This window comes from Astyanax mexicanus, chromosome 21, assembly GCF_023375975.1.
Source record: "Astyanax mexicanus isolate ESR-SI-001 chromosome 21, AstMex3_surface, whole genome shotgun sequence".
NCBI lineage: Eukaryota > Metazoa > Chordata > Actinopteri > Characiformes > Acestrorhamphidae > Astyanax > Astyanax mexicanus.
In genome coordinates, this window is record NC_064428.1 from 23,666,203 (window position 1) to 23,679,799 (window position 13,597).

Below are 13,597 nucleotides of genomic sequence, written 5' to 3' on the forward strand. Positions count from 1 at the left end.
AAAATGCTAATCAGTTAGCAACGACCAACAGATTTGGTCTGGCAGCTCTTCATCTAGTTGCTTTTTTTATGGGCATGAATAAAATGGAATAACAACAGTGATTGTGAAGGTCCATCCATGTCCTTTGAAGTTTTGAGCTTTTATCTGAGGTTTATTCTTTTTTTTCATGAACTTTTACATATTTTTAACTCCATTCTTCTGTAGTGACCACGCTTAACTGCCGAGAACATCTCAGGGACGTTTACAGAAATGGAAATACGAAAATAACCCAATCAGTTATCAAATTTTCCTTTGACTAAAAGTTGTAAAAAAAATATAATAATTTGGTTTTGAGTATTTCAACTGTAATCATGTGAAAAAAATAAAGTGGATACCTCAAAAAGTTATTTATAATGTGATAAAAGTTGAGGTTTTGGCGGCAGTATCAATTTAATGTGCATTTTGTTTCCTTAAACAAAATGCTTTGTATTTTAAAGTAGTTTTTGGCTATTTTGTGCAGTTTTCTACGATTGCCACATCTGCAGCACTTCCTGGTTAAGTTTTTCTTTAAGTGATTCTTAATTTTATGTTGTTTAAGGTGTAACTATTTATTCATTTAGGCATTTCAATTATTCATTAAGCTATTTTACTTAAAGTATCAAACTATTTAAATGTGTCCAAATGTGTCCCTGACCACCCTGTCATCTTGGGGGGATGACTCTGGTCTTTAAAAAAAAAAAGTAAACTTAAAAACCAGTGACTTTACAACCTTCACATTGTTGTGTGTTTCTGTATATTCACACATAAACCACACAGTGTTCTGATAATGTCCTCTTTATAAGATTACATATAGTAAAAATAATAATAAAAATATATGTATAATGACCTCTTTATGAGGCTACATAACAATAAAAATCTCATATTTGTCAAAATACAAATAAAAAAATATATATATTGTTATTATTTTTTTAAGTTTTGAGCAATCAATGACATTATCTGTTTAATAGACTTCATATTGTGATAAAAATAAATAAACAAATAATCATAAATGAAAAACCTTACAAATATATTTTACGTACGTTTTGAGAACCAAACGACACTATATTCTGATAATGACCTCTTTAAGAGAATACATATTGTGTAAAAAATAAATAAATAATTAAAAAAAAAATCAAAAACCCTCCACCTCTTCTCAGCAAGCACTCCTGGATATTCCTTTGCATATAAAAAGGCTAATGAGATTTTTTTTTTTTTTTATCTGGACGTGCTCATTTTGGACTAATTTTTCATTAGTGGGTTCGGAGCAAGACTTTGTAAGAATCGATGATGAGGCCTTTAGCAACTATGGCCTCGGCGGGAGCAAAAGAAGCACTAATGAGAAGCCTGCAAAAAACTTTGCGAATCTGTGCTGGGTTACGTTAATGACACGACGTCTCCGAGATGCGCTCATCAAGTGGCCGTTTTGTCTCTGAAAAGACTGAAAGAAAGTTTCCTTCCGGAAATAAAGTGTCGTTGCAAATGAGCAAATATTTTAATGATTTTAATTTTAATTATTTGGGCTTTGAAGTGCGTATGACAGTGTAGAGGTATTAAAACATAATTGCTGTTAAAAAACGTTAAAATAATTTAATAAAATTTGCTCCATGTGCTCTTTGTATTTATTCTTTTATTTCGAATCCAAATTAACATTGTTAGAAAGTTAGAACTTCTGAAAAAACTTCTGAAAAAAAGTTTTTCTCACATAGACGTCTTATTTACCAGTGACCCGGTAACCCTTTTTTGCAAGGGTCTTAAATAATATAACTTACAACAGTAGTAAAGTGTCAGGTAGAATGGAGAAGACGAGAGTGGACACACGTACGAGAATTTATTGAAATAGACAAATACAAACAAACTAGGAACAAAAAAACTGAAATAATAAAGAACTACATGAAAAAACGAAGCCTCAATGACAATAGAACGTACAACCACAGACAAGGGAGACTATATATACACAAGGACGAGGACAGGAAACAAGAAACACCTGGGTCAGGGTAACAAGGGGGCGGAGCTACAAATGAATAGGTGAGCACACTGAGAACAGGGATGGAGACATGGGATAAACACACATGGCACGTGCAGAGGAGGGTAGGTGAGACACAGAGACAGATCAGAAACAGGAAGAGACCATGACATAAACATTGTTACATAGTTAAGTAGTAAATAAGTAGTGTCTCAACTTAAGACATTATTGAACATGTATTGTAATGCTTTAGAATGTTGCAATAAATATTAAATCAATACATATCTTGTAAGAATTAGTAATTAATGTCTCAATTAGTGTTATTTCTTAGTGTATATACATATACCGTATTTTTCGGACTATAAGGCGCACTTAAAAACGTTTAATTTTCACAAAAATTGACAGTGCGTCTTATAATACGGTGCGCCTTTTGTATGGATTTTACTCGTCAGGTTGTAAGGAGCAGTAAACACACACTCCGTGCAGCGTTATAGAGAGTTTCAGTGCTATACAGAGTCCAGAGCCGTGCAGCTCCGAGGCTGGAGCAGCAATAGCATTAGCTAGATGCTAACCGCTAAGCTAGCTAGCTTATTCACTGAGATCAGTATTATCTAAATTTTACTCGTCAGGTTGTAAGGAGCAGTAAACACACACTCCGTGCAGCGTTATACAGAGTTTCAGTGCTATACAGAGTCCAGAGCCGTGCAGCTCCGAGGCTGAGCAGCAATAGCATTAGCTAGATGCTAACCGCTAAGCTAGCTAGCTTATTCACTGAGATCAGTATTATCTAAATTTTACTCGTCAGGTTGTAAGGAGCAGTAAACACACACTCCGTGCAGCGTTATACGGAGTTTCAGTGCTATACAGAGTCCAGAGCCGTGCAGCTCCGAGGCTGGAGCAGCAAATAGCATTAGCTAGCTTATTCACTGTTCAGAGATCAGTATTATCTAAATTTTACCCGTCAGGTGTAAGGAGCAGTAAACACACACTCCGTGCAGAGCCGTGCCGCTCCGAGGCTGGAGCAGCAATAGCATTAGCTAGATGCTAACCGCTTAGCTAGCTAGCTTTTTCACTGTTCAGAGATCAGTATTTTCTAAATTTAGCACTTTTAATACTGCTGGAGCAGTATTATTAGAGTTAGATGCTAATCGCTAAGCGTTCACCGTTCAGAGGTGAGTTATCGGCCTGTAAGTCTGTGCTGCTTTGCCTGGCTAGCATAAGCTAGATGCTAAGCACTAACTCTCTCAGAGGTGAGTTTTATCAGCCTGTAATCTGCTTGTTTACCGTGTTAAAACAAGCTACGGGGGACGAATCGCTAGCTAATATCTCACTGTCTTACCAGAACACGCAGGATTACTCAGTGTAACGCTGTCGTTTAAGTTTGGGTTAACTTTACTAGTTTAGGTGACTAGCTAGCGTGCTAGCGGATAGCTATGCTAACGCTGGTGCAGCAAGCCTTAGTGGACATCTGGAAATCTAAGCTTACTGTAAATAAACTGAAGCACGTTACTCACCCAAATAAACAGTTTTCAGGAGAGGAATCTGTGTAGATTAATATCCAGCACTCGTTTGACTTTGAAAGAGCTAGATTTGTATACTGAGACGCTCCACCGGCAAGCGACCACCCCCGGTGGGGGAAGGGAAACATGGCGCCACCCCTGTTCACTTTGATATAGGCACCCTTTCTAGTGTCACTTAACGCGCCTTATAATGCGATGCGCCCTATGTATGGAAAAATAGCAGAAAATAGGCGTTCTTTGATAGTGCGTCTTATAATACGGTGCGCCTTATAGTCCGAAAAATACGGTATATAAACATATATGAACTGCTTCAATTTTTGCACAAGGAGTGGCATAAAGTTATCCAAAAGTAGCGTGTAAGACTGGTGGAGGATAACATGCCAAAATGCATGAAAACTGTGATTAAAAACCAGGGTTATTCCACCAAATATTGATTTCTGAACTCTTAAAACTTTTCTCATTTTCTGCAAATAAATGCTCTAAATGACAATATTTTTATTTTGAATTTGGGAGAAATGTTTTCTGTAGTTTATAGAATAAAACAACAATGTTTATTTTACTCAAACGTATACCTATAAATAGCAAAATCAGAGAAGCTAATTCAGAAACTGAAGTGGTCTCTTAGTTTTTATCTAGAGCTCTATAAATACATACATGTCAATCTCTTTCTCTTAAAATGGATTTTATTTTATTGATATATATTGATTTTGAATGCTCTTGTGCATTGGGCACAAGATGGTTTATTTACTGCATTCAAAAAGTTCTAAATGTATCAATAGAATGAACCACGAACACACTGATTGGACACATCTTCTCATTTAGCGCTTTTATTATTATTTTTCTCTGTATTTTAAATGAATTCTTGCATCATCCAGACTATGAAGGAATCCTGTAGTAAATTAAAAGTGTTAAACACTAAACCAAAATACTCTGTGAAGGAAGCCTTTATGTGCTCTTATCGGAGGTCCTGTTAACTTTAGTTAGTTTATGAGGCCGGTAACTCTGATGAACAGATGTAAACCCTTGTCTTCATTTCCAGGGGAGGTCCTGATGAGTGCCAGTTTCATCTGGTTGAATACCTGGTTTTGGTCTTTGCGACTGCACTTAAGGATACTTTCAGACTTTTCACATTACAGTTTTTCTGGATTGTTTGCACACATTTTCTGAAAACATGCCTCATATTCTCAGAACTGTGCACACAAAACTCTTCAATTATCCTGCAAAATGAAACTTTACATTCAAAACGGTGTTATCTCTTCACTAAAGGATATGACACACACAAATCATCATATGAACAGACATTCAAAAGAAGAAACTCCATTCTCCATTCATCAGAATGACTTAGTCATTTTTGTTCAGTGTTACACTCACTACAGACATAAAATACATAAGTGCATTGTAAAATATTTAAAAATATTGTTTTTTTATACTCAGAACACACACATACACAGTAAAAATTTATTTTATTTTTCAAACAAAAACAATGTACACAGTGCACGATGCAACCAACACAAAGATGCAGTGATTTTAGATACAAAACAACAGAATAATCGATTATATAAAGTATAAAGTGAACAAAAAACTATGCAGTGTCCTGTCTTCTGTTTGGGTCTGCTAAAGCTTTGATTGCTGATTGTAAACCTGTGTGAAGGGTGTTTGCCCATGTGACCAGTCAGTGTGCATAGTAGGGTAATTAACTGTGTGTTCCTTGTGAAAACAAGAGGTTTTATTCATTCAAAATTGTGCCAAATGCTGAAAATTGTGTATGTAGTGTTTTGAAAAAGTGTGTTTTAGACCTGCAATTTGAGTGTAAAGCAGAAATTGTGCTTGTAGTTTAGCAGAACTGGTTTAAGGGGTTGGTGCTTATGTTAAAAGTTGTGGTCATTGGGTCTCAAGTACCAGAAATTGTGTTAAAACAAACCAGAAAAACTGTAAGAGGCGAGAAACTTAAGTGATTAACTCTTGACAAGTTGAGCACAGCTGCTAACTGAAAGCTGAGTGAGAAAGTGCAGAGATGTGCAAAGTGAAAATGAAAATGTGTGGGATGCTATTGGACAAGCTGTCAACACTCCCTACACCTACCGCAAAATCTGCATGAACTGCATGAATATTTAAGCTGCATTTAAAATGAAATCACAGGACACCATTGGGAACCTCTACAACTCCATGCAGTATGTGTGGCTCAATAAATATGACCAGAATGAGTTGCTCATATCAGTCTAAAACTTGAATCAGTTATTGTTCCTGGTAAACTTTATCTTCCTTCCGATGGGGTTGGACAATGAAACTGAAACACCTGTCATTTTAGTGTGGGAGGTTTCATGGCTAAATTGGAGCAGCCTGTTGGCCAATCTTCATTAATTGCACATTATTGCACCAGTAAGAGCAGTAAGAGTGTGATGGTTTAATTAGCAGGGTAAAGGCACAGTTTTGCTCAAAATATACACACATTATGGGTGACATACCAGAGTTCAAAATCAGAGGACACATTGTTGGTGCACGTCTTGCTGGCGCATCTGTGACCAAGACAGCAAGTCTTTGTGATGTATCAAAGAACCACAGTATCCAGGGTAACGTCAGCATACCACCAAGAAGGACCAACCACATCCAACAGGATTAACTGTGGACGCTGTAAGAGGAAGCTGTCTGAAAAGGATGTTCGGGTGCTAACCCGGATTGTATCCAAAAAACATGAAACCACGGCTGCCCAAATCACGGCAGAATACAATGTGCACCTCAACTGTTTCTACCAGAACTGTCCGTCACCACAATACATTTTTGTAGGCTAAAACCAGGTGTTTCAGTTTCATTGTCCAACCCCTGTATAATAATATTGACTATGTAGACACAAATAATCATTTTATCCTATGATTTAAAAAAAAAAAACTTCATATACTCCAATTCACATCTGCTTAGAGTGCATGCTTAGTTTAGTCATACAGGTACAGGAACGAGGGATGAAGTGATGAATAACTGATGAATTACTGTCAGAAGAATTTGTGTATGCTCGTTTTAGCACCATATTTAACTGAGCAAATCTTTGATGAATACGGGCTACGTTGTGAAAATCTCCACGTTTAGTAGCTCATTTGCACGCATTTGCTCTATACGCATTTCTCATCGCTTTCATAAAGAATGCAAATGTTGAAGCACAGTGCAAATACGCCGCCCGGTTTAATGATGCACTTGACTAGGCCTCTGTGATCGGAACGGGTGACACTGCTTTTCTGTAGAACTGCATTACTCTCACGACCATGTTCTCACCATTATGCTTATTGTGTAAATCTTCACAAGGAAAATAGATATGGCAACAGCCAAACACGATAAGGATCAGATTTTCCTTGTTCGAATCCCAGTCATGCAGCTTGCCATCAGCTGCCGGAGCCCCGAGAGAGCACAATGTCCTTGCTCTCTTTGGGTGGGTAGATGGCTCTCTTTTCACTCCCAGGGTGATGTTGATCACCACAAGGCGCCTGTGAGCTGTTGTATAGGAACTGAGTCGCTGCGCTTTTCTCCGAGCATTAGAGCTGTGATGCTACTCTTCACTCTCCTTGTGTTGTGGCATCACTTGTGACGGGGCATATACAGCTAGCAGCTAAATGGGTGGGACAATTAGCCTAGCTAAATTGTGAGAAAAAATGGGAGAGAAAAAAAAACAATATTTGGGATATATTTTAAGGGTTACACACTGCACAAGATGCGTTGCAATGCTTGCAATTTGTTCAATCATACAGCCCAAAAACAGTCAATTTTCACGACTTCTGTCTTTGTCATTCAAAAAGCAACAGCGCTTGTGAATATATCTATGCCAATTGGGGGCATGGTGGTCTGGAAGTAAGATATGTATGTTTAGTAAAATTTCTAGCATATATTGCATACATTTACTGTGTCTTGGCAACAGACAACACAGGTGCGCCACTGACTGAAAGCAACCTAGACAGACAACAGTCAACTGGTCAGACGTTCATCGCTATCTTGCCAGTGAATTGTCAACAGAGGCGCAAACCCATAGCATGTGCCTGTTGGCAATAAACAGAATGAACAAGTATGAGCAGTGAGCAGGTAAGTTTTCTCTGTTGAGAAGTGTTGGACACGTCCAGGTAGCTGCGCCCCTGAAATAGCAACCCGCCAAAGTCAGAGCACCTTCACCTGTGACACTCTGATTGCTTTATTGTAACTTATGCCAAAACCACACCCATTATTTATTAAGAGAATCAGTTCATAGCTTTTTCATGTTTCAAACCATGCAATGCATACTTTTCCCATCGTTACGAAAGCAAAGACACACTGACATGCCCTAAATCGAGCTGTAGATCGCTTAAATAGGGCCCAAACCATGTGCATAACAAGGGGAAAGTTTGAGGAGCTCAGTGTAGATCTGAGAACGGTAGCTACGGATTTACCCAAGTCAGGAATATCTCGTGAAGCTATTTCTAAACAACTCCAGGTTCCGAGAGCAGCACATTCTGCTGCAATAGGAAGTAGAAGTACCAGTTCTAGGAAGGTGTGGCAACATTGCCAAGGTCTGGAAAAAGACCCAAACTGTCACCCTCAGCTACGAGGAAATTGGTTTGGATCGTCAGGAGCAAGCCAGCCAAGAACCACCAAGGCACAGGCCTGTCACGAACTGGAGGCAGCTGGAACACCACTGTCACTGTCTACAGTCAAGTACGGTTTATATCACCATGCACTGGGAAGCTGCCATCCAAGAAAAAGCCCCAAAAAATGAACAAAAAAAATAAATAAATTGAATTTGATGATATTTCGACAGGAATATTACAGTAACAGGCTGAGTAAAGTGGTAAAATTACTTAGCTTTCTAGTACTGTAATGAAATAAATAAGATTATTACATGCTTTAAGTATTAATAAATGTATATTGATACTGATATTTACCTTCTTTAGGGAAATGAATGTTGTTCTTCTAATGCATCTGCAAGATAATTCATCCACCACACTGTTCACTGTAGGTGGTACTGTAATTGCTCCTATGATGTATTCCCAGTACACACTCTGGACAATTTTGGAAGTAGAGTATCCCATCATCCACCTGGTGCCCACTACTATCAGGTCTTAATAAAACTGTAACCAATACTGTTGCCTTGCCATGAGACTGCTTGACAGCATTTAGCATCACTCACAAGTAGTGCTGGGCAATATGGGAAAAAATCATATATCACGATATGGAATTTTTTATATCACGATAACGATATATATCATGATTTACCACATTTACGTATGTTTTCAATTATTCTTTGAAAAAATACGACAAAATAATATCATTGCTTACTTTTTCCAAATTATTTCAAAGTGACATTAAACCAAACTTTTACAAATGAGAATTACTACCTTTTAGTGCAGCAATATATATGTATCAAATGAAAACAGATGAGGTAGACGCAGTAGCTGATTTTTTCAAAAGAACAATGCGTCTCCACTGTTCAGCTGTCATGAGTTTAATAACGTTAAGCATGTCGCAATCCGATGTGTCTGTCAAATAACGTAAAGCAGCATCATGTCGCAAAACCACATTATGAAGCTTTTCTTTTGCGAAGGTTACTTTATTATCACTTATATAAACCGAGTTTATGCAAAGTGACCACGCCAATACATTTTATCGTAGCCTACTTTATATATTTGCATGAATAATTGATGAAATTACTGTAGAAACGATAGTTTAACAATAGTTATCGTCATATCGCACAGCACTACTCACAAGATAACACCTAACAACATATACAGACATAGGTGTGGTCATTCACAAGCCATGCACTGATGTATCAACTTGTATGATCAATTACATGCCTGTGTTCCATGACTGTGATAATACAGTTGCAAAAAGGTGAAATAAACCAGGCAAAATTTTGCACAAACCTTAAATTAAGTGATTTCTTTTTTTTAGTATTTAAAAGTTTCTGCACTGTTGAAGTCATCCAAACTATGTAGGCAAACACATGGAATTATATTCTAATCTTGGCAAAGTTTGACAACTTTTCTGTTTGTTTTTGTTCAAATGCATATTCAACCCTTGTGAAGGACATCAGTATCTCAAATAGTCAAGTAAATACTGATTATATATATTGTGTTTTTTTTATGTTTGTTTTGTTTTTTTAACCATACCAGTTCCAAGGATGTTGGGTACTGGTCTCAGACCTGTTCGATTAGCCTGTTTAATCTTAATCCTAACAGTGTTTCTGTCTGTTGTTACAGTTTTTCTCGATTGTTTACACACAAATACTGGTATTAACCCCTTGAACCAACTGTGTTAAACTACAAGCACAATTCCTGCTTTAACCTCAAATCGCAGCTATAAACCCTTTTTTTCAAAACACTACACACAATTTTCATCAAGAACATCCGGGCAAGCAGTGAGCTCAGCCATATTTGAGCAAATAGCCTGTAGCATCCATCAGCTGGATTTCCCGAAATGAGAATAAGAGGTAAGAAATCTATTCTGGCTACACTGTAAACCCATACGTTGTTTGAACTCAAATGATTTAAGTCTGTTTTACCTAAAATTGGATATTTCTAAACAATACTCAACTATTTTGAGTTAGTTAAACATTTGTGGGCACGTATAAACATTCAAACTGAGATCTTTGAAATGAAACAACTTATAATAACTGAGTTTAGTCTGTTGCCATTAACAGCTTCTTTTCCATTTGGCTTCTGTCACAATCTATTTGCATACTGGGTGTGTCCAACAGTTTCTGACAGACACTCACCATCAGTGTGTAGTGATTCCCCCTGGGCTACCTTGGAAATAAATCAACTTCCCCATTAGTTGTAATAACTTGATGTTCTAAATTGTGCTAACTTAAGTTTTCATTACCCATTACTTAACTTATTTAAGGCCTCAATTTTTTTAAGTAAATTCAACTTATCCAGGCTTACAGTAGAAAACAGCACTACTGCATATCAATACAGTATCAAAGAGTATAGCAGTATAGTATTGCCTGTGTACTCTTATGTAGGATGCATAAATAAAGTATGTAAGTATTATTTTGCAGGATAATTGAGCGGTTTTGCCCATCGTTCTGAGAGTATGAGGCATGCTTTTAGAAAATATGAGTAAAAAAGTGCATATTTACTCCTTGTGAAGCTCACACATATCTCAAATAGTCAACTAAACACTCAATAGATAGATATACCATTTTTTTTAACTTACCAATTCCAAGAAGAGACCTTGAAGAGCATCTCCACTAAATTGAAACACCACACATTTAGAATTTGGCTATGGTTTCATATGAATCATAATAAACCGAAGACCATAAAATCTAACTGGATGACAAATTGATCATCAGAAATAACACAAAAACGCTTTAAGGCAGAACTCCACAGGTTCATATTCTTTCAGATGTATTTCTTCACACATATTTGAGTATCCCTGTTACATTAATTACAGATAAACCGACCCTGTACCTTGTGTTGACTTTACATCGTCTTTTAACCTTTGATAAAGTAGCTTAGAAAGGGTGTTTTAGTTGTTTTTTGCTTAGATAGGTGGCATTGCACAAGCTGGTGAAATATGATGACAGCGTAGCATAGAAGCCCCGGTGTGCTGCTAAAAGAGGGGCTCGGCTGAAGCTGACTTACCACTTGAAGGCTAAATCTATGCAGACCCAGAGGAATATTACACTCATTCTGCTTCCCGGCACCACTGGGGACCTCTGAAGATACTGCTGACCCTCGTCAATATCTACAGGCAGAGGAGAGAGAGAGAGAGAGAAAAAAAAGAAAGAAGAGAGAAAGAGAGAGAAGAAACAAGTCCGGGAGTCAGGAAAAGCTAATGAAGGAGGGACAGAAAGCCAGACTATGAAAAGAGGAAAAACATCAAAAAATAAAAGCAGCGCAGTATCAGTACAAAGGGAACAGAAAAGAGAAATTGAGTGATTAGCATTCATTGTGATTGATTACAGGCCTGTAATCGTGCTTCTTAAGAAGCCTGTAGAGTGAAAGCAATGTCGCACTGCTAGAGATAAAGATGCGAGAGTGGGTGCTAGTGATAGCCCTTCTCTCTTATTCCTCCCAGAGACGCTTTGTGTGGTTTTAATGGCAGCATATCAATTGCTATTTAATGTGCACTCCATTGATGTATTATGAAGCAGGCTAAATAATAAGCTATTGTACTTGGTAATGCATTCAATGCTTGAAGGGCAATAAACTCAACACAGGCTATAAAACACCCCCGGTAGAAATACAGTATCATGGATGGATAGCGGAATATCGACTATGCAAGACCCTGTCAAAAGTCAAAACTGAAATAGCACTCGCTGTAGCTTAGCTGCCTTCTGCTGTGCCTGTGCTAGACAAACTGAGCTGAAACTCAGCTGAAACTTCTATGCTACGGGATCGCTTGTTCGAATCCAGATCATGCAGCTTGCCATCAGCTGCCGGAGCCCTGAGAGTGTACAATTGGCCTTGTTTGGTCTCTGGGTGGGTAGATGCAGATCTTCCCCTTCATCACTCCAAAGGGTGATGTCGATCAGGACAAGGCGTCTGTGAGCTGATGTATCGAAACCGAGCATCGCTGCGCTTTTCATCCGAACGTGCATCAGCAGCAGTTCGAAAAGAGGCGTGGTGGCTGACTTCACATGTGTCGGAGGGATATGTGCTAGTCTTCAGCCTCCTGGTGTTGTGACATCATTATTAGTGATGGGAGATATACAGCTGATTAGCTGCTAAATGAGTGGGACAAACAGCCTAGCTAAATTGGGGAGTAACAAAATTGGACAGAATTAGAAATACATTTTTGAAAATAAAAATGATACTATGCAAGTTTTTAGACAGACCCAAGCTGTAGATACGGTATGTTCCAGACAAACTCAACTAACTTTTAGAACTTTTATAATCTGTGTAATAACAATGTAACTACTGATTAAATACATCACAGTTGTTACAGTTTAATTACAGTTGTTCAGGTTATTTAGTTGAATTGTGTTAACATCAATATACTCTAGGCCAGGGTTTCTCAACCGGGGGGCCGCGAAACACCCTCTAGGGGTCCGCATGGCTCATCCTCAGAGGGAGACAGTCTGTAGTGACCACCGATATCTTGTGGCCCGCAAATCAAAATGTACTGTTAGTGCGGCGCGCCCGCAAGAAAGACGCATCCTCTCGCACAACGCATCCTATTTATTTCAATAGAGAGAGCCGCTGCATGAGCGCAGCCCCGCCCTCCGGCAAAAAGTTCAGAGCTGCGACTTCACACGCACATACGAGCCTCTCGCACACAGAACCGCAGCCTTTCAATCACGGAGGCGAAGCTGGACACGGATTTATAGAACTATAGATCACAGTGAGGTTGATTAAAAATCTTAAACTTATGATTGACTACACCTGTTGTTTCATTTGAATTGAAAAAACGTCACAGACACGCCCCCACGCACGGCGAGCCGAGTGATCAGGTGTTCAGGGCTTAATGTGCTAGAAGCTTGGCCAAACTAGATACACAAGCAAGCTTAGATCTCTGGGTTTTTTTACGGCTTCACGACTGGTTTGGGAAGCACTGATGTAGTAAACCCTACACAAGTCTCCGGACACTCTTCACTGAATTCAACAAATGCTGCTTGTGTAGGTGTAATGAACGAAGCAGCTAACAACGTAGCATGCAAAGTGGACCCACGAGGACCGGATCAGAGCACGGCTCATTTCCGTAGGGTCAGTTCTGGCAGTGAATTTAAGACCCCTTTGAGTACTGGATCTTACTCGTCTTTTCCACAGTTATTCGTGCATTTTTTTCTCAGACAGTCTTGCTTTTTTGGTCGGCCATGCCGTTTCGCCGCTGTTTTTATTTAATTTGCACCTGCCTGACACAAGGGTGTCGTATTTTCGCCCGTCGAAACGGAGTGTGGCCTCCCTCTTGACGGACACCGAGCCCATCATTTTACATATTGTGCGGGTGCCGGCACTTTGATTTGTGGGCCGGGGCCTATCAGGGAATGTTTACGCCTGGTTGCCTTTAATACATCAGTATGAAAAGAGGCCGTTTTCACAGCTAGTGGAGGAGGCAGCGGAGGGGAAAGCGAGAGAAAGGGATGGGTAGAGAGAGAGAGAGAGAGAGATTTATACCACAACTCCCCGCATTGGGCCTTTTT